This window comes from Miscanthus floridulus, chromosome 3 (assembly GCF_019320115.1).
Source record: "Miscanthus floridulus cultivar M001 chromosome 3, ASM1932011v1, whole genome shotgun sequence".
Classification (NCBI taxonomy): Eukaryota; Viridiplantae; Streptophyta; class Magnoliopsida; order Poales; family Poaceae; genus Miscanthus; species Miscanthus floridulus.
In genome coordinates, this window is record NC_089582.1 from 38,828,941 (window position 1) to 38,852,089 (window position 23,149).

The window sequence follows — 23,149 nt, forward strand, 5'->3', positions numbered from 1 at the left end:
CTTTTTTTATACTCAAATTCAAAATATAAAAGAATTTAAATTTCATTTGAGTTTGAAGCCATCAACATTTATAATTGGGGCTCCTCCGTTTCGTGTAGCATCCTCGCATATAAATTCTCTGCTTGTCATCTCGATAAATCTCATTACTTCTCTAATTGTGTGGTCATTATCACCAAAACTCATAATTAAAGTTTGATTGCACTTTCACTATGTGCCTTATCATCTATGATAGTTTAAAAAACAATCGGTAAACCAATGAGTTTTCAAGTGGCTAAAAAAGTTAGGAGTTTATTTGTTGGGTCCTCCAACCACTTTTAAAATCTCACTTCCGAAAGATAGGAGATAATTTTGCATCAGATATTCCAAACTATTTCCAAATCATTCTAACCATTTTTTATAATTTCTTTCTCGCATATACATTTGCAATGGGAACTCTGTTCTTACTCTTATTCTTTCTCACGTCCTTACACCTCCAGATTAACCCACGGATAGGCGCACTTATATTTCGGCGCACATTCTACTCGATGGATTTTACCTATTGTAGAAAGATTGGAGTCGAGATAAGGAGTTGTTGGAGAGCGGTTTTTTCAATATTACAAACAAAAATCAAATTGAGAGTGGATTTTGGAAACCTCGGAGATGAGTGTGATGGCATTCCAAAATGGAATGCCAAAGTCCATCAACGTCTGTGAATACAAAATTTATGATAAATATCATGTATTCTAGGTAGCGCGCATAGCGCGCGCCGCCTACCCCCTCTCATAGCACACGTCGCCTGCCCCCGCAAGCCAAGGCCGGTGCTTTTGGTGGTGGTGCTCGCGCGCCGCCACATCCGGACATCCTACACCGACGATCGGAATCGACCGGCCCCGGCTTTCCCCTCTCTTATGTTGCAAATTTATGTTTCAAGTGTTTCAGAGGTACGTTGCAATTGTTACATATGGCTGTCGCAAAAGTAGATCGGAATGTTGCACATGTTACATATTTTGCAAGTGTTTTCAGAGGTATGTTATAAGCGTTTGTGGAAAATATTTTATCTGTTTCAGACGTATTTTGCAGCAAGTGTTTTTATCTGGATGTTGCATATATTTCACACACATGTTGCAAGTGTTTTTATCCGGATATTGGATATGTTTCACACACATGTTGCAAGTGTTTTATCTAGATGTTGCATATGTTTCACATGTATGTTGAAAAATTATGTTTCAAATGTTTCATATGTCTCAGACACATGTTGCATCCAAGTGTTTCATGTTGCAAGTGTTTTACGGGAGCACGGTGAGTGATGGACGCACGTCCTGAGCGCTGGGGGATTGGGCACGACGAGCTAGGGGCCGGCAGATGGGGGCGCAGCGAGCTGGAGGCTGGCTCCCAGATCTCACCCACAAGGAGAGAGAGGAGGGGGCCAAGAGAAGGATCAGGGCGCATCGGTGGGGCAGGGTGCGCATGCGAGGTGGGGGCAGGTTGCGCGGCCGTCTGGACGCGAGGAGCGGCGGTCGCAGCGTCGAGAGCGGGGTGCGCATGTGAGTCAGAGTGAGGTGGACGGAGACGATAACGTGCGGACGTCCAGGCGCTAGCGATGCCTCTCATACATCATTGTTATCATTGTCTTCTTCTCGTAGCTCGAGCATAATGGTTGCAAAAATTAGCAAGAAAATGGTTTCATCAGCGACGAGCCCTAAAGGAGTCAGACTCCGACCTGGATGCACCGACTCGACCTCCGCCAGGCTCGCCCGCGGTACAAAGCAACAGCCTAGCGATCGGGTCACGGCCGCACGCGCCATCCATCCTATCACCCAACCAACGCGCGTGCTCCTTCCGCCGCAAAGGCATCATCCGTCCCCGTTGTCCCGCGAGCGGCGCGCGGCGCATGGAGCTTGTCCGATTAACGACTGCGTCGCTCCCTGTGGCGTGGCTCTAGGGCGACGTTCTCGCCGAGTACCTTCGATTCCTAGAGCTGGAGGCGGCCGAGCTGGCGCCGGCGCCGCGGCCGACGCGCGTCCCGGTGGCGTGGTTGCAGGGGGAAGTCCGCGACGAGTTCCTGCGGTTCCTCGACGAGTCGGCCCACGGCGCGGCGGCCGTCGTTGCGTGCCCCAAGCCACGGGAGGTGGAGGAGGAGCACGAGAGCACGCTGCATGGCAGCGACGACGACGTCGACGGCGCCGTGGTGGACGTGGACGACGACGACTACGAGAGCTTCGTGGAAGACGACGAGGAGGACGAGGGCGACTATGGGGATGACGATGCCAGCGTGATGGAGGACGAGAGCGAAGACGGAGGAGGCGTCGTCTTCATCATGGACATGGAGGAAGACGACCCGGTGCTCGAGTCGCTGCTGCCGCACATCCTGGACCTCCCGGCGTTCAGGGCGCGCGCGGCGGCGGGGGTGGTGCAGCAACAACCCTCACTGGCGGCGTTCCTACGGCAAGGCGGGTGGATGAGCTCTGACGACGACGGGATGACTGATGATGAGTTCCCACGTCAAGACGGGTGGATGAGCATGAGCTCTGAGCTGCTGCTGCAGCACATCCTGGACCTCCAGGCGTTCAGGGCGCGCGCGGCCGCGGCGGGGGTGGTGCAGCAACAACCCCCGCCGGCGTTCCCACGGCAAGACCAATGCCGGCCCTAAGGGTAGGCCAGGAGGTGCGACGGCCGAGGCCCAAGCGAAGGAGGGGCCCAAGCCCAGGTATACAAACTCTCAGGTCCTATAGTCCATTAGGCATTAGTAAACTAATAAGAAGAGAGACATAAAACTGGCTAGGCGGTCCAAAAAGACATCATTGACATTTCTTTCTTAGTTTCCTTTCTCCACGGCCCTCGGGTAGAGAGGAGACGAGGAGTCACGCTGCACACAACACACTCTGATCGTGAGTTCGGGACGTGCGTCTTACACGCGCGGAGCTGGCGAGCCGCGCTGCCGCGAAGAGCTAGACTTATGAATTGTGATTCTTTGCTTCTTATGAATTGCATCACCGATTAGTTGTTTAGGCCCAAGGTATTTTTTTTCTTTTTATTTTTAATCCAAATTAATTATTTGTATAGTATTCCAGACTTATAGTACTTTGTACCCATATAATCATATTTTTTTTCTAATTTACATGTTAGAATTTTATAATATTACCTAAGAAACATTTGTCATGGGTGAGAAAAGAAAATGAATATATTATTTTTTTAATCTACATTATTCCTCAATAATTATCATACATCTACAAATATATTCCTTAATCTATATTGTTTCTCGATAATTATCAGACATGTTAAATTAAAAATATGTTATTGAATTTGCTTTCGTTTTGTAAGTAAAATTAGCGCCTATATATTATAAGATTTTATACATGGTCAAGAGGGGCCATTACGACAAGATCGTCAGAGGGCCTTTAAAATCCTAGAACCGGCACTGGGCAAGACGGGTGGATGAGCTCTGGCGACGACGAGATGACCGATGAGTTCCCACGTCAAGATCAAGAGGGGTGGATGAGCTCTGAGGACGAAGAGATGACTGATGAGTTCACGGGAAAAAGGAATCGACTCCAGCTTCGGCACACGTACTGATTTTTACGCTACTCATTGATCATCTGAAAACAGAATACTACTGCATCTCTGTTCCGTCAACGCGTCCATTGTCATGTTGAGATGACCAATGGTATCAGCATCTTTTTATAAATCTGGAGAGCACGATTGATGTTAATCGTGTCACCATAAAAATTTGGACGAGAACAAGCTTCTCGTGCACCTTCTTATTGAGAATGGAAGGGCAGAGGTGAGAAAAAAAAAGGGAAAGCCAAACTGTTGAAACTGAGAAATGGATATGCCTCGTACAAGTAACGTTTGACTTCCGCAAAGAACAAAATTGTTCCCAACTCAAATAATTGTTCGATTCATACAACAAAAATAAAAAGGCTATTCGACGGGGCACTGATTAGTGGAAGAATGAACGGTTCGTCTCTTTCTTTTTTTTCTCCAACGCCGCTCGCACCCTCTTCCGTCTTCTTCCCCATCGCACCGCCTGGTTCTTCCCCGTCGCACCGCCTAGTCTCTCTCTGCTCACTTGTGCCGACAAGGCCAGCGGCCCGCTCACCCCAGCCCCGACGCCGCGCCACCCTCGCCTCCGGTCGCCCTCACACATGCAGGCTGCGTCGCCCGTGCCGCTCGCCCCCGGCCATCCTTGCGCACGCAGGCTTGGTGCGCCGCTCACCCTCGGCCATCCTCGCTCGCTCCCCGGCCGTCCTCGCCAGCCTCGCACCGCGGGCGTCTGGGCAGGTGTTGCGCGTCATCCCCTCCCCGCGCGCTTTGCCCCCACCACCGCCGGCCGTGCCCGCACCGGCCACCACACCCGCGCGCACCGCCGGCCACCCCGCCGGCGCCGGCATCCTCGCCCTGGTCAAGTTCGTAGGAAGAAGACGAGTCTGACATGCGGTCCCAGAGCGTAGTGAGACAAAGTGGAGAAGGAGCTTCTATGATTGGGCTGCTGTTGGGCCGCACTTGGCTGGTTGTTGGGCCAGTACACGAGATCCACCGTGGAGCTCTCTCAAACAGTGTTTTCACCATTAGTTAGTGTTGGGGATTTAACTTCGTCAAGAAAACTCAGTCCCTGAAACTTTAAAGTTGAAATTATGATTTCTATAACAAAATTTACGTGTAGGAAGAAGTAATGAAGTGAATGTGGAAATTTGACTTCGTAAGAAAGATTTCGTCTTTACTGGTGAAAAGAAAAAAGCAAGAATTAGGCGAAGACAAGGGCCCCGTTCGCTGGTCTGAAACTTGGCTGAAACTGGCTAAAAAATATTGTTCTGGCTGAAATGTTGTGAGAGAAAAACAATGTTCCGGCTGAAAAAATAAGTCAAACAAGCCAAAAATGGGGTAAGCCGAACAGGGCCAAGAGTTTGACTTCGCCTAATATTCTGAGAGAAGAAGAAAATCAAAGCAGAAATTAACTAAGTCTGGAAGACGAAGACATTGATGAAGTTGATGTACAAAAGTTAAAGAATGAAGGATCAAGAGAGGAAAAAGACTACTTCGCCCTTGTAGTTGAAAAGGGTTGTAACCATTTGAATTGGGGGTAAAATAGTCATTCTATGTAAAGTATGAAGACTAGGACCCCTATAAATACCCCCTCTAACATGTACAATACGATCATAAAATGAATACAACTTTATCTTATGTTTAAACTTTGATGCTTGTGTAATTTCTTACCCAACATCTGGCGCCCACTGTTTGTGTGTGCTCGAAAACTCTCACACCATGCGATACTAATGGGCAGACCTAACAAAAAGTTACCACTGGAGTAACCGAAGATGACCCACCAACAGTCGAAGACCAAAGTCTCGAAAAAGATACACCCCAAGACCCAAACTCTTCAAAGGCAAGCGAAACCAAAGAACAAAGATTCAAAGAATTAGAAGAACAAGTGTTGAGAAAGAAAAAAAAAACTTGAAGAATGTCACGCAAGAGCAAGAGAAAAGTCTCTCAAACAAAGAATAGAAGAAGCCGAAGCCACTCTTCGAGAACTAAATGAACAACTTCAAAGCGCAAGCCACGAAGTTATACATTTAGATGAACCAAATTCAGCAACAAAGGCTTCTCAAAAGAAGAATTCCCAAAAGTCATTCATATCAATTGACACATGCTCTCTCTTGTCAATAAACTTGTAGCTAGCACAATGGCCCTTGGGGTACAAATTCAACATGATACTAATTTTCGATGGTCAATCTAACCGAAGGCAATTTTTGATGAGTTTCGAAGCCGCAGTAATTTATGGGGGTGGCAATGAAACTACACTAGCAAAATTTCTTGTCATGGTAGTTAAAGGACTAGCACAACAATGGTACTCTTCGCTAAAAACAAAATCCATATATTCATGGGATCAACTTAAAACAAATTTACTTGTAGACTTCTAAGGATTCTAACCAGTTGGCCTCACAGATATAGATCTGTTCAATTACAAACAACAAATCAAAGAACCCCTGAGCTAGTACTTCAAAAGATTCATTCAAATCAAGGCACAAATTTCAATTATCCTAGACGGAGTGGTGATAATAGCCGCAATTAAAGGGCTTCGAGTAGGCCAATGTGCTTCTCATCTTGCTCGAGAAAAACCAAGTACAGTTGCTGAACTTTACGAAGTCATTCAAAAATATTGCAAGTCAGATGATGATTACAGAAAAATAATTGAAGAAGAAAATAACTTTAGGGCTCAAATCAAGCAAAGCAACAACAACTTTCATCCTCCAAGACCAAACAACTATGAGTGAAGACCATTTACACCGCACAATCAAGTCAATCAAATTGAGAATGACAACAATTCAATGGCTGAAAGTGATTATGCTCACCAAAACCAATATAACCAGCAAAGTCAATTTAATGAAAGAACATTTGAAAGAGGATGATTCGACGCAAGAGGAAGAGGAAGAGGAAAAGCACCTTGAAAACCTAAAGATATGTGCTGCATTATTCATGGCAAAGGGGCTGGACATACATCTAAAATGTGTTCGAAAGTTAAGAAAAGCATCAAAGAATCCCAAAAAAAAATAGGGCACCAAGCCAATAAAAAATTGTCAATCATGTAAGGCATGAACAACAAAGTCCTCATCAAACTTATTACCCAATGCATTATGGACATACCCAAGCACTACTTTTAGGGCCACCTCCCACATACAGCTATGAACCCCTAGCAATGTATCATCCCATGCAAAATCAAAGGAGGCAAAATCAATCTCAGCAATCCAATGTTCAATCAGCACAACCCGAAGCTTTAGTGGCAAACAACAACCCACAAAACAGCCAAGCCAAACAAGAGAATAACTCCTCATCAGTTTCAACAGTGAACAATAATGCAATCATCTAAAGCAGAGGAAGAATATTAATAATCATGGGAGGAAACAACATGAACCATGAAAATAACAGTCAAAGAAGAAATTACTTCCAAAGAGTAAATTTAATTTCAATAGAAGGCCCATACAAGAAAACAAGATGGTCCCATCTGCCAATCATATTTTTAGAAGAAGACCTTCAGTTGAAAGATTACCCACATATGGATGCTATGGTAATCGAAGCAAACATTGATGGTTGGGCAGTCTCAAAAATATTGGTTAATGAATGTGCCAACCCAAACCCATCTCAACCCTGCAAACACCACCTCCTTTGTAAATGTGCCAACACCACCAAGTGTACACCACCATGTGTATGTGTGTTAGCTTTTCACAATCATTTTCCAAAGGATGTTAGCCACTCAACTTGCCACGCCACTCGATCCTAGCGACAATGCAAAGTTAGATCACTCGAGTGGTACTAGATGACCGATATGCAAACAAGTTTGCCCCTCTTGATAGTACGGCCATCTATCCTAAACCCGGTCATAAAACTTCTCTACACACCTATGACCGGTGAAATAAAATGCCCTAGGTTATACCTTTGCCTTGCGCATTCCATTCCATCTCCTTCAATGTCGATGCAACACATGCACCAACACGATCAACAATGATATGATCCACTTCATATCATCACGTGATTATATTGGTTCATCAATCTTGACTTCACTTGCTCTTCACCGTTGCCATCATCCATCGGCGCCAAGTCTTGCTCAAGCTTCACCGCCACGCGGTCCATCACTCCAAAGCCTTCGACTTGCCCTTCACGCTTGCAACCGGTCCATCAAGCCAAGTCTTGTCTTGATCTTCTCCACCTTGATCACATGACTCAATGTCATGTCTCATGTGCATTTAAGCTCCTTCATCATCACATGTGTGAGCTTTGCAACATCTCCAAGCTATTTTCACCTTCATGGCATATGTTGCTCACACACATGTACCTGTGGACTAATCACCTGTGTATCTCACATAAACACAATTAGTCCACCTAAGTTGTCACTCAATTACCAAAACCAAACAAGGACCTTTCAACAAGAAATTACAAAATCATCAATAATCAATTGTACAAGCAAGGAATTTGTGAACCACTTCTTAAATGCATATTCGTAGAAGAACAAAAAGAATTGCTATCAGAAATACATGAGGGGATTTGTGGCACACATCTAGGGGCAAGAGCCATGGCAGGGAAAGCATTTCGACAAGGATTTTATTGGCCTTCAACACAAAGTGACAGCAAAGAAATAGTTAAATCTTATCACAATTTTCAAATGTCTGCCAGCAAAATAAGAGCTCCTGCAACAAACTTACAAACAATAGAACCAACTTGGCCACTTGCAAGATGGGGAATTGACATAATAAGCAAATTACCCCCAGCTCAAGGAAATTTCCAATATGTAGTTGTGGCAGTGGAATATTTCACAAAGTGGATTGAAGCCAAGTCAGTAACAAATATGTCTTCATTCATAATAATTTTTTATGGCAGAACATCATATGCCGTTTTGGAGTTCCAAGACACATTACAGTAGACAATGGGACTCAATTTGACAGTTAAGATTTTAGAGATTATTGTCAAAACATGGGAATCCAACTATGCTTTGCCTTAGTCAGACACCCACAGTCAAATGGGGCAGTTGAAAGAGCAAATGGAATCATATGCACTGGAATTTCAAAATGCCTAGTGGGGCTTCCTAAGGGAAAATGGGTTGACGAATTACCAAAAGTTGTTTGGGCACACAAAACAACAGTATCAAGATCAACAAACTTTACACCATTCAAGTTGTTGTACGGAGAAGAAGCAATGACACCCAAAGAAATAAAATTTCAAGGCCCAAGAACAAGCGTCCAAATAATTGAAGAAGAAGAGAAAGTAACAAGCAAGGATTTGCTCGAAGAAGAAAGAATGAAAGCAATCCAGAACCTCAAGAAGTACTAGAAAGAAACAAAGAATTGGTATAACAAGAAAGTAAGACCAAGACAATTATCTCCAGGCAACTTTGTTCTGAAAAGAAAGAGAAATGAAGACACAGTTGGAAAGTTTCAACAGAAATGGGAAGGGCCATATCTTATCACAAGAACAAACAAATTGGGAGCATTTCACTTGGCAAACATGAATGGAGAAGAAATTGACCACACCTGGAACATTGAGGCTCTACGGAGATACTACCCTTAGACTCCAATTTTTTTACAAGTTCTATGATAGAAGTAGACTAGTTTTTACATTTCAAAGTTTCAATACAAATGTAAATGAGCTGCACTCTTTTTCTACTCAAGGGAAGCCCTTCACAGGGTGAGTGGTTTTTTAATGAGGTAGTCTCTATTGTAAATTCTCATCAAATATAAATGAGAAAAATATTCCCCTAAGTCTTAAAATTACAAGAAAAAACTAAAAAGCCAAAGAGTATACTTAAATATACTTAAATATCGGCTAAAATAAACTAAGATAGGTAGCATCATTTTTTTGAATAAGCAAAAATTAATGCTACCCTATCTAAACAAATATTATATCTACTATTTAGTTTTTTTTTTCAAATTCACTAAGGTGAAATTTGACTTCTAAGCGAAGTTTGCGCGTTGCCTTCGCAAAAAAGTGAAGGGACGATATTTTTCAAATTCACTAAGGTGAAATTTGACTTCTAAGTGAAGTCTGCGCGTTGCCTTCGCAAAAAAGTGAAGGGACGGTGTTTTTCAAATTCACTAAGGTGAAATTTGACTTCTAAGCGAAGTCTGTGCGTTGCCTTCTCAAAAAAGTGAAGGGACAATGTTTTTCAAATTCACTAAGGTGAAATTGAACTTCTAAGCGAAGTCTACGTGTTGCCTTCGCAAAAAGTGAAGGGACGGCGTTTTTCAAATTCACTAAGGTGAAATTTGACTTCTAAGCAAAGTCTACGCGTTGCTTTCACAAAAAAGTGAAGGGACGACGTTTTTCAAATTCACTAAGGTGAAATTTGACTTCTAAGCGAAGTCTACGCGTTGCTTTTGCAAAAAAGTGAAGGGACGACATTTTTCAAATTCACTAAGCTGAAATTTGACTTCTAAGCGAAGTCTGCGGGTTGCCTTCGAAAAAAAGTGAAGGGACGATGTTTTTCAAATTCACTAAGGTAAAATTTGACTTCTAAGCGAAGTCTGCTTGTTGCCTTCGCAAAAAAGTGAGGGGATGGCGTTTTTCAAATTCACTAAGGTAAAATTTGACTTCTAAGCGAAGTCTACGCGTTGTCTTCGCAAAAAAGTGAGGGGACGACGTTTTTTAAATTCACTAAGGTGAAATTTGACTTCTAAGCGAAGTCTACACTTTACTCACAAAATTTCAAACATCAATACAAAAGTATGCAAAATTCAATTCCATCATAAAACTAAATAATTTATTACATATCAATAAGAGAAGTTTACAACAAAAGTTACAATCAGTCACTTTCCGAAGCTACAATAGTTGCAGCTTCACTAATCAAGTCTTCAACAACCCTATCCAACATATGATCAACTTTACATCCTAGAAAATCTTTAGAAACATAGCTCGGTGAAGCACTTGAACATGATGACTAGGAAAAATACAAAGTATCAAATTACTTTCCATCCCATCTAAATTCCACAAGAAAAGAAAAAGAGTTAAAACAAACTACCTGAGAAATTTTGCTGAAGTCAACAATTCGCGGTAAACAAGAATTCTTGTTCTCAACAATAAGATTTTTAGATTCAAAATCTAGAAATAGCACATATCATCAGCAAAAAGAACCACGATGACCAAAAAACAAAGCATCATAATTTAACGTTTACGTCAGTCTATGTTCAACAAATATATCAAACGTAGGGTTCGCCTCATTAGTTGCATACTCCAACCACAGCGAAGGATCAATGACAAAGTTGTCCTTACACATTAACAATGGCAAAACACCAACTTCAACCTGCTAAGTTCAATATTTACAAATGTCAAACATCTTTCAAAAGCATCACTGAAAGCTCTAGTTTAGTTTTGGTGAATTGATGAAACCCTAAGTGCTAACCTAGTTTATCAAGTGATCATGAGATAGGTAGCACACTTCAAGTGGAGAAGCCAATGAAGATCATAGCATGACAATGGTGATGGCATGGTGATGATCAAGGGCTTAAACTTGAAAAGAAGAAAGAGAAAAACAAAAAGCTCAAGGCAAAGGTATAATTTGTAGGAGCTATTTTATTTTGGTGATCAAGACACTTAGAGAGTGTGATCATATTTAGGATTGATAGCCGTACTATTAAGAGGAGTGAAACTCGTATCGGAATGCGGTTATCAAAGTGCCACTAGATGCTCTAACTCATTGCATATGCATTTAGGATCTAATGGAATGATAACACCCTTGAAAATGTTTGTGAAAATATGCTAACACATGTGCACAAGGTGATACACTTGGTGGTTGGCACATTTGAGCAAGGGTGAAGAAGTTAGAGGTGAAATAGAGTTGGTCGCAATGACGCTGGCGTCGGTCAACTGACCGGACGCTAAAGGGCTATGTCTGGTCGTGTTGTCGGTCGGCACAGCGATTAGGGTTAAGCACCGGACGCTGGGATGTGTCCGGTCAAGCATGACCGGATGCGTCTGGTCGGCAAAAACATGTTTTGGACCCTTACTGTAAATGACCGGACGCTGAGGGTCCAGCGTCCGGTCAATATTTCGACCGTTGAGATCAAACATTCATAGTTGAACGCAAGGGACACGTGGCCGCCATCGGGTGACCGGACGCTGAGGAGCAGCGTCCGGTCAGTTGGACCGGAGCATCCGGTTAGCCCGTGTCATGCCTAGTGAAGGGGTATAACGGCTCTATTTCATGGGGGCTTCTATTTAAGCCCCATGGCCGGCTGTAGCTCATAATCTTTGGCCATTTTCATTGACATAGCAACCTTGTGAGCTTAGCCAAAGGCCTCCCACTCATCTCCATCATTGATTCATCATCATAGTGAGATTGTGAGTGAATCCAAGTGCATTACTTGAGTGATTGCATCTAGAGGCACTTGGTGTTCATGTTTCGCTGCAGATTTTGCTTGTTACTCTTGGTGGTTGCCGCCACCTAGATGGCTTGGAGCAGAGAGGATCATTGAGCGGAGGGTGGTGATTGTCTCCGGCTCCGATCGTGGTGATTGTGAGGGGTTCTTGACCTTTCCCCGGCGGAGAGCCAAAAGGTACTCTAGTGGATTGCTCGTGGCTTGTGTGATCCTCATCTTGTGTTGGTTGTGCAGCACCCTATTGAGGGTTTGGCATGTGAAGCCAATTAGTGCGTGAACCTCCAAGTGAGTGAATCGCCACAACGAGGACTAGCTTGCTGGCAAGCAAGTGAACCTCGGTAAAAAATCATTGTGTTCATCATTGATTTCGAGGTGATTGGTCTTTATTGTTATTCATCCTTGTGATTGATTGGTTTCTTCATCTACACGGCGGTATAACCTTCTTGATCACTCTCTTTACTTTACCGCAAACTAGTTGACAAGCTCTTTAGTGTAGCTAGTTGTGAGAGCTTGCTTGCTTGGTTGGTGTGGCTCTTTAGTTAGCCTTTGAGAGCACACTAACATAGGGTAGTGTTATAGCTTTTATGTGAATAGACACTATCTAAACTAGAATTGTGGTAGGTGGCTTGCATTTTGAGTAGGCTAGCACAACACTTGCTTCGCCTCATAATTATCTAACCATTTTAGTTAAGTGTTGTTGTAGAAATTTTTATTAGGCTATTCACCCCCTCTAGCCATTAGGGCCTTTTAAGTGGTATCGGAGCCGAGGTCACCGTTATTTGAGGCTTAACAACCTTTGGTGTCAAAATGACTCAAATCAACAACACCAAGAAGCCACCCCAATTTGATAGCTCCAACTATCCCTATTGGAAGGCCAAGATGACAACTTATATCAAGTCAATCAATAGGAATGTTTGGAAGGTGGTAGAAACAAAAATTAAGATTGAAGATCTAGAGAATAGGTGTGTGGAGTAACCAAAGAAGGTGGACGCGAGGCTAAAGATACTTGGTGGTGGAACGAGGAAGTCCAAAGGGCTATTAAGGAGAAGAAAGAATGCTATAGACGCTTGTACCATGACAGGAGTGTGGATAACATAAAGAAGTACAAGGTGGCAAAGAAGACTGCAAAGCGAGCTGTAAGTGTGGCAAAGGGTAGAGCGTACGAGGATCTTTACCAACATTTAAGTACGAAAGAAGGAGAGAAGGACATTTATAGGATGGCTAGGGTTCGTGAGAGAAAGACAAGGGACTCCAACCAAGTTAAGTGCATTAAGGATGAAAGGGAGCATCTCTTGGTGAAGGAGGATGAGATCCGACATCGATGGCAAGAGTATTTTGACAAATTGTTCAATGGTGAGAATATGGACACAACCTTTCAGTTGAATGACTCTTTTGATGACACCAATAGGCACTTTGTATGGAGAATCCAAGAATCTGAGGTCAGAGAGGCGTTGAAAAGGATGAAAGGAGGTAAGGCGATGGGACCGAATGGTATCCCAATCGAGGTGTGGAGATGCCTCGGGGACATAGCTATAGTATGGCTAACCAAGCTGTTCAACCATATTTTTCGATCGAACAAGATGCCTGATGAGTGGAGAAGTATATTGGTACCGATCTACAAGAATAAAGGGGATATTCAAAGTTGTATGAATTACCGGGGAATTAAGTTGATGAGCCATACTATGAAGCTATGGGAGAGAGTTATCGAGCATCGCTTGAGAGCAATAACGTGGGTCTCTATGAACCAATTTGGTTTCATGCCCGAAAGGTCAACCATGGAAGCCATTTTCTTAATAAGATAAGTTATGGAGCGGTATAGGGAGAAGAAGAAGGATCTACACATGGTTTTTATTGACTTGGAGAAGGCTTATGATAAAATACCAAGGAATGTTATGTGGTGGGCTTTGGACAAACATAAAGTCCCAACGAAGTACATCGGGCTCATTAAGGACATGTACAACAATGTTGTGACTAGAGTTCGAACAAGTGATGGAGACATGGATGACTTCTCGATTAGGATAGGACTACATCAAGGGTCAGCTTTGAGCCCTTATTTGTTTGCTTTAGTGATGGATGAGGTCACAAGGGACATACAAGGGGACATCCCTTGGTGTATGCTTTTCGTGGACGATGTAGTGCTAGTTGATGAAAGCTGGACAGGAGTGAATCAGAAACTGGAGTTATGACGGGAGACTTTGGAGTCCAAAGGTTTTAGACTCAGTAGAACTAAAACTAAGTATATGAGATGTGACTTCGGCACTACTACTCGGGAGGAGGAAGATGTTAGTTTGGAAGGTCAAGTAGTGTCTAGGAAGGATACCTTTCGATATTTAGGATCAATGCTACAGAGGGATGGGGATATTGATGAAGATGTTAGCCATAGAATCAAAGCAGGGTGGATGAAGTGGCGGCAAGCATCTGGTGTCCTATGTGACAAAAGGGTACCATAGAAGCTAAAAGGCAAGTTTTATAGGACGGCGATTAGACCTGCTATGTTGTATGGTGCGGAATGTTGCCTACGAAAAGATGACATGTTCAACAGCTAAGTGTTGCGGAAATACATATGTTGCGTTGGATTTGCGGTCATACAAGAAGGGATCGAGTTCGGAATGATGATATATGTGATAGATTAGGGGTAGCGCCAATTGAAGAAAAGCTTATCCAACACCGGTTGAGATGGTTTGGACATGTGCAACGGAGACCTCTAGAGGCACCGGTGCATAGTGGAATCCTAAGCCAGGATAGTAACATGAAGAGAGGCAGAGGAAGACCTAAGTTGACTTGGGTAGAGGCAATAAAAGGAGACTTGAAAGGATGGAATATACCCAAAGACTTAGCCTTAGATAGAAGTGCTTGGAAGACAGCTATTCACATGCCTGAACCTTGATTGCTTCTGATGGGTTTCAACTCTAGCCTACCCTAACTTGTTTGGGACTTTAAGGCTTTGTTGTTGTTGTTGTTGTGATCAACCAGTCAGTTGTCCCTATGGAATTGGAGTCTTCACCTAAAGATCAAAGTTGTGTTTCCGCTGTTTGTTGTCTAAGGTTATATTCTCTATACTAAGTACGTTATATATTGAGCATTGTCTATTGATATTACCCTTATTTATAGCTATATATGAGATTTGACTTCCTAGGCTCACATATGGTGTATATCTGGTTTTGTTCTTAAAATCGGGTGCTACATTAGGGCAACAGTCTCCGTAGGCGCACCTCCCAAATTAGTATCTTGCATCACAACTTGGGGAGGAGAGGCAACATGGAGAGTAGCACCAACATCTCCTATAGTTCATCGAGGAGTTTCAGCAACAAATCTTTGAAAAGATGGCCCAGCAGTCTCCTACGAAGCCAAAGTTTCAATCTCACCTTCTTCCATTTGCTCATCAGCAGTAGCAGTTGCGTCAGTAGCACCGCTAGTATTGAAAGGTCCTAATGGCTAGAGGGGGGGTGAATAGCCTAATAAAAATTTCTACAACAACACTTAACCAAATGGTTAGACAATTATGAGGCGAAGCGAGTGTTGCGCTAGCCTACTCAAAATGCAAGCCACCTACCACAATTCTAGTTTAGATAGTGTCAATTCACACAAGATCAATGACACTACCCTATGTTAGTGTACTCTCAAAGGCTAACTAAAGAGCCACACCAACCAAGCATGCAAGCTCTCACAACTAGCTACACTAAAGAGCTTGTCAACTAGTTTGCGGTAAAGTAAAGAGAGTGATCAAGAGGGTTATACCGCCGTGTAGATGAATGAACCAATCAATCACGAAGATGAATAACAATGATGACCAATCACCTCAGAATCAATGATGAAGATAATGATTTTTACCGAGGTTCACTTGCTTGCCGGCAAGCTAGTCCTCGTTGTGGCGATTCACTCACTTGAAGGTTCACGCGCTAATTGGCTTCACACGCCAAACCCTCAATAGGGTGCCGCACAACCAACACAAGATGAGGATCACACAAGCCACGAGCAATTCACTAAAGTACCTTTTGGCTCTCCGCCGGGGACAAGGTCAAGAACTCCTCACAATCACCACGATCGGAGCCGGAGACAATCACCACCTCCGCTCGACGATCCTCGCTGCTCCAAGCCGTCTAGGTGGCGGCAACCACCAAGAGTAACAAGCGAAATCCGCAGCGAAACACGATCACTAAGTGCCTCTAGATGCAATCACTCAAGCAATGCACTTGGATCACTCCCAATCTCACTATGATGATGAATCAATGATGTAGATGAGTAGGAGGGCTTTGGCTTAGCTCACAAGGTTGCTATGTCAATGAAAATGGCCAAAGATGTGAGCCACAGCCGGCCATGGGGCTATAAATAGAGCCCCCATCAAATAGAGCCGTTATACCCCTTCACTGGGCAAAACGCGCTCTGACCGGACGCTCCGGTCATACTGACCGGACGCTGGCCCTCAGCGTCCGGTCGCCCGATGGACGCCACGTGTCATCCCCTTCAAACGCTGTTCGTTAGATTCCAACGGCTACGAAGCTGACCGGACGCTCCGATCAAAACTGACCGGACGCTCAAGCCCCAGCGTCCGGTCGTTTCCAGTAAGCTCCCCGAGGCATGTTTTTTCGACCGGACGCGTCCGGTCCACCTTGACCGGACGCAGACCAGCGTCCGATGCTCAACCCTACCTACTGTGCCGTCTGACAGCTCGACCGGACGCAGCCTTTCAGCGTCCGGTCGCTGAGTGACCCAGCGTTTGGTCAGTAGATCGACGCAAGTATCATTTCGATCAACTCCATTTCAACTCTAACTTCTTCACCCTTGCTCAAATGTGCCAATCACCAAGAATTTTGCATCTGGCGCAATAGAAAATAGACATTTCATTTTCCCGAAAGCACCGAATCCCGCCTCGCAAGCTCGGTGGGAGGCAGAGAGGGACCCAAACCCATCTCAACCCTGCAAACATCTTGTGCACATGTGTTAGCATATTTTCATAAATATTTTCAAGGGTGTTAGCACTCCACTAGATCCTAAATGCATATGCAATGAGTTAGAGCATCTAGTGGCACTTTGATAACCGCATTCCGATACGAGTTTCACCCCTCTTAATAGTACGGCTATCAAACCTAAATGTGATCACACTCTCTAAGTGTCTTGATCACCAAAACAAAATAGCTCCTACAAGTTATACCTTTGCCTTGAGCTTTTTGTTTTTCTCTTTCTTCTCTTCAAGTTTAAGCCCTTGATCATCTCCATGCTATCACCATTGTCATGTTATAATCTTCATTAGCTTCTTCTACTTGAAGTGTGCTACCTATGTCATGATCACTTGATAAACTAGGTTAGCACTTAGGGTTTCATCAATTCACCAAAACCAAACTAGAGCTTTCAAGTATCAAGAACTAGAGAAGAAGCAGGAACAGCTAGGGAAGAAGGCAAAGTGTCTTCGCCAACATTTTTTGGAGGCGAAGACAAACTAGCCTCACCAACATCTTCACCAGAATGCAAATTGGCCCGCAAATTCTGCAAATAGTCACCAAACGGAGTCAACATTGGCGGAGTCAAACCACTAGAATTAAAAACTAAACTAATCATTCTCACCTCATCATCATGAGCTTGTTGACTAAGAACCTATTAACTATCAACATCAAAACCCAAATCAACTTCATCTTCTGCAACCTTTTCTGAATTAAAAGAAGTTGAAACCTTTTTTTCTTGCTAGTCTTCTTAGCAAGTTGACCACTAGCTCTCTTCTTCTTAGTAACAATTTCTATGCCCAGCTTCGCTGCACGAGTATAAGATGGTGGAGGTCTTTTATCATATTTGATTTGAGCAATTTCAAAAATTCTATTCAAACGCTTATAATCTTTTCCAAGAATTTTGTGCATCAAATCTTTCTCCTTCTTCAAAAATTTGGCCAGAATCTCAACTGCCTTAACTTCAACAGCAAAAATAAAATCTTCATCTCTTGTATACTTTTTCGGGCGAAAAGCTTCTTTGTTAGGATAAATATAATCCCTCCCCCTCACAACTTTCTTATGAAAACGAACAAAACTCCAACCCTTCTTAAGAGGCCGAACTCGAGCTGCAATATATTCTTCGCAAAGATCACGAGCACTTTGCAGATTAGCAGTCAACTTGTAAGCCTTCTAACAAATCTTTGAATTCTTTGTACTAGGAAATTTAGGCTTGCAATCAAAAACATTCCTTCCCATCTTCGCAGCCAATGGATAGCACTTCACAATCTTCTTTGGTTCATCCTTTTCTTCAACCATTAGAACCATATGGTAAAACCAATACCGATTCCAATTTTTAACACACTTATTCTTGAAAGCAGGAGAAATTTGTTTAGCACCTCGAGCAGGTTTAAAACTGCAACAACCAAAGTATTTAATAACAGTTTTCCCATCCACAGTCTTATTCCTAAACTGAGTATGCATCTCATGAAGAGCACAAAAAGCCCTGATGTCCAAGTTTACATCTTGACACTTCATTGCCCAAATAAAAAGAGCAATCTTCACTATTTCATTAGGAGTCAAATGATGCATTTCTATATTATATGCCTTCAAAAGTTCTTCAACAAAGTCTTGACATGGCATACGAAGTCCAATTACAAATTGATCCTGAAAAAATCACACGTTCATAAGGTTTTGGATCAGGAATTACTTCCTTTCCAGGCAAATGAAAAGATGCCCTCTCCACCATCCGATTAATCACCATCCAATCTAACTCTTTATCATCCATCAAAGTTTGTCCAAACTTCAAAGACTTCGTATCATCACCAACCAACTTGGACTTAGACGCAGAAACATCTGATAAATCTTCACCCAAGTCAGACTAATTAGATCTAACTAGAGAGTTTGTAGAAGCATTCTTCTCTTGATCAGACATCTAGAAAATAAGAAACTTTTTCATCAAGGTAAAGAATAATAACAACAACAACAAAAGAAAGAGAAAAAATAGAAACAAACGAATTTAAAACTAATCTTCAGTCAACAAAACTTTCAACCCTGAAAACAAATAGTCTTTGAAAAAGAGTTTTGGCTCCACAATTTTTTTGGCTTCGCTTCAAAAAAAAATTTAGCAGCACCTCCCCGTCTTCGATAAAGTAGCAAGAACAGGGAATAGACCGAAGTATATATAGGCGGCTTTGGGTCAAACCTGACAGTTCAACTTCCGATGATCAAATACGACCGTTGCAATTCAAAAAACAACTGTTCATAGTCTAACGGCTAGAAACGGCCAACTTCAAAGTTCGGGACGACGTTTTTTGTCTTTGTTTTAAATCCAAACTTCACGGGATTCAGACCTTTGGAGTAGGCCTTCGCCCGCGAGGGGCTGCTGTTGTGGATTTAACTTCGCCAAGAAAACTCAGCCCCTGAAACTTTGAAGTTGAAATTATGATTTCTATAACAAAATTTACTGGTAGGAAGTAAGCGAAGGTGGAAATTTAACTTCGTAAGAAAGATTTCGTCTTTGCTGATGAAAAGAAGAAAGCAAGAATTAGGCGAAGACAAGAGTTTGACTTCGCCTAACATTCTGAGAGAAAGAAGAAAATCAAAGCAGAAATCGACTAAGTCTGGAAGACGGAGATATTGATGAAGTTGATGTACAAAAGTTGAAGAATGAAGGCTCCTGAGAGGAAAAAGACTACTTCACCCTTGTAGTTGAAAATGGTTGTAACCATTTGAATTGGGGGTAAAATAGTCATTCTATGTAAAGTACGAAGACTAGAACCCCTATAAATACCCCCTCTGACATGTACAGTACGATCATAAAATGAATATAACTTTATCTTGTGTTCAAACTTTGATGCTTATGTAATTTCTTACCCAACAGTTAGATCCCAGATCCAAGTTGGAACTGCTCCATGGTGGATCTGTAGATCTGAATCCTAGTTTTAAGACTTGGAGCTATTCCAAACAGGTCCTTAGGAGGAGGTGAATAAAAAAACAAATAGTGAGAAATTTTGGCTTTTTAATATTAGGTATATAGGTATATGCATATGTATGTATAGATATATTTATAATAAAAAATGAGATACTTTGGGAAAATTAAAAACTAAAAAGGCCAATAACGGCGGATGGGCGGAGACAGAAAAAAGATGCACCATGTGGGAAAAAATGACAGAAAAAGGAACGCACAATATAGGAGTTTAGAGGAAAAAATAGATAAAATTGAGAAAAAAAACAGGACGTAGTAGTCCGGAATGGAAATAAAAAAGGACGAAGCACACATGAAAAAGAATAGAAAGGCGAGGAAACCAGGAAATATAAATTTATACTCTTCTCTTTTTCTCTTTTTCTGTTTTGATTAGAATTCTAATTCAGGTTAATCAGGATTGAAGGATCTACTATATTAGGTTCCTAATTATTTAGGTTACCGTAGAAGTCTTGCATAGGTTTTATATAAAACAGGAGGACTATAGATAAATGAACAGAGACAATTTTTACATTTACGAAATTAGTTAGGCGGAGGCGGATTTAAAATAATAGGATGTAACTTTAGCTCTTTAATATTAGGTATAGATAACTTATCAATGAAGTAGCTAATGTACATAAAAGTAACATTTCAATATTATATAAACTACTAATTCAAAATATATATACAATATGAGTCGTGTTTTGTAGTTCTGATTGTACCAAACATATAACGGTGCAAAACGGAATAAAAAAACACTCCACGAGAAAAATGAGTACATGAGTCATGTTTTGTTGCTCCTCCGAAGCCCATGCCAAACAAGTCTTAAATCTATAACATTTATCCGCATGCTTGTTTTGACTTGCATTGGCCTACGTGAAAAGAAGGCAGGCCACTTGATCCACCGTATGATCCGTTGGGCCTTGGGTGCGAGAGGTCAGCAGGAGTTAGCGCATGGGTTAGCCTGGTCTAGTTCTTGCTGCCCGCCGTGGCCTGGCCTGGCCCATGGCCATTTGGGCCACACCAAAATGCCTTAAATTTTACTGACCCCATTTTACCAGGATAGCTGCAGCAAATCCGATGCCAAAGCCTGCACCAGAAAATAGATATAAAACAAAATCGATTTGCCTCGATGAGTTACTCCCATTTGGTTCACTTTGAGCATCTGAGCTTTTGCATTGTTTCGGCAGAGGCGCGCCACACAATCCTGCATTACCTTCGAACGAACTTCTCGGGAACGTTCCGAATTGGTGTGATCCTGGTATTCTGCCAACCAATTTGTTGTTGCCCAAGTCTAAGGTGCCAAGAAAGGTGAGATTTGTCAATTCGTGTGGAATCTCACCGGAAAGCTGATTAGAAGATAAGGCTAGCGATTCCAGTTCCGTCATCCCACCGATTTGTGCAGGGATTTTCCCATCAAAAGCATTATGTGACAAGTTAAGTTCATGGAGTGAAACAAGCTTTCCAATCTTGTCAGGAATCCTGTCATGGAAATAGTTATTTGAAAAGTCTATCACCATTAAGGTGGTCCATATCTTTTCAAATGTCATGGACATCCGTTTGTAGGTGATTATAACAATATCCTGGTAGGATCCCCTAGACAGATGTTCAGCCCTGACAATTTTTTCTGTATTTTGTTTTGTCGCCATTGTCATCAATCCATCAAACCATTTTGGGCACAGAAACCCTGAGAAGTTATTTGAGGCAAGATCAATGATCTGTAAACTTGTGAAAAATTCTTCAGATCTATCCTCTTGTAGAGGGTCACATATGGCTCCACAGAATTGGTTGGATCTCAAAACTACGACATGAAGATTGGAAAGCTTTCCCAGCCAAGAAGGGAATGTGTCAGCTATGTGATTGTTTCCAAAATCAATAACCTCCAGTTCGCTGCAGTTTGAGAGTAACCTTGGAAGTGGTCTTTCAATTTTATTTCCATGCAAATCAATTGTCTGAAGAGTGCAACGATTTTTGGTAACAAAAGACAGTGCTCCCTCAAATCTGTTCTCCCTTAAATTTAATAGACCCAAGTGGCCATCTTCTATAAGACAGGGTGGTATCAGTCCATTAAAATTGTTGTATGACAAGTCAAGAACTTCAAGCATCCTTGCTCTGCAAATGGTGTCCGGGAGCTGTCCACTTATGTTGTTTCTTGCAAAACTAAGATATGCAGTTTGGCTAAGATACCAAGAAAAGTTTTCCGCGGTTGATGAGAAAATGTTATTTGAGTAATCGAGAAGTTGTCGATATGTTGGGTGGCCTGGGATAGGAACTTTGCCATGAAGATTATTGTAGCTAAGGTCAAGAGTTTGCAACTGCATGTTCGGGAGAAAATATGAAGAAAGTTCCATACTTGAAAAGTTGTTGCCAGAAAGATTCATATAGGTGAGGCTATGGCTCCATTTCTTCCACAACCACTCAGGTATTGTCCCTTGAATCTGGTTGCTCGAAAGGTCTAAAATTTGGGTATGGTTAAGATGCATCAAGGTGTTAAATTGATCTCTAATCCCAAACTGGGTCCAACGGCCCAGTTGGGCCTTTGATCAGCGCCGTGATCGAGGGCGTCCAACCCACTATAGCTGGAATGCCCCTGTCACACTGCGCAATAAATAGAGGTGGGGGCCAACGGCTCTGAGTACGAGGTTCGCCTGAGCCGAGCTCCCCACCGAAACCAAAACTCTAATCCGATCTAGAGGGGCACAACCAGTGACGGGAAGCCACCAGCCGCGTCGCCCCGCTCCATCGACGTCGACGGCTTCATCGACCTCTTCCCTGAACGTCGCTGCCCGTGCGCAGACTTCACCGACGAACGAGATGGCTGACGCTTCTGGATCGACTCCCTCTGCAGTGTCAGGTTTGATACGTCCATCTTCTACCCCTCCCTTTCCTCTTGTTCTACCTACTGTTACTGCACTAGTAGATGTTCTAGGATTCATGATTCTATTCAACAACAAGTAGACATGCTAGTTCTATGCCTATAGATCTCGTTCTAAGTTCAACAATGGTATCAGAGCATCGTTTGGGTATAGATCTAGCCTATCAGATTAGATCTGTTCGGATCTGAGAAAAGAACAGAGGCTTCGATCTGTTTTCGGATTGAAACCCTAACCCTAATCGAGAAACGAACACTAACCTGTCGGGGAAGAAACGGACAAGAAAGTAGAGAACCGATTAGATCCAGTTCGGATCTGAGAAGAAAGAGGGTTTTCCTAACCCTAACTGTGGGGGTATGGCCCCCAAGACGTGGGCTGCACCATCGGAGGTGGCCCGGCCCACAAGATCAAGGCGTGCACGGCGCTGCTCGGCGTGCACCGCAAGACATTGTATAGTACTAAATAGGATACTTTACTTGTAACCCTGCCCCTCCAGAGTATATAAGGAGAGGCAGGGGTTCTCTACTCGACATCATGTATTCAATACAATACACC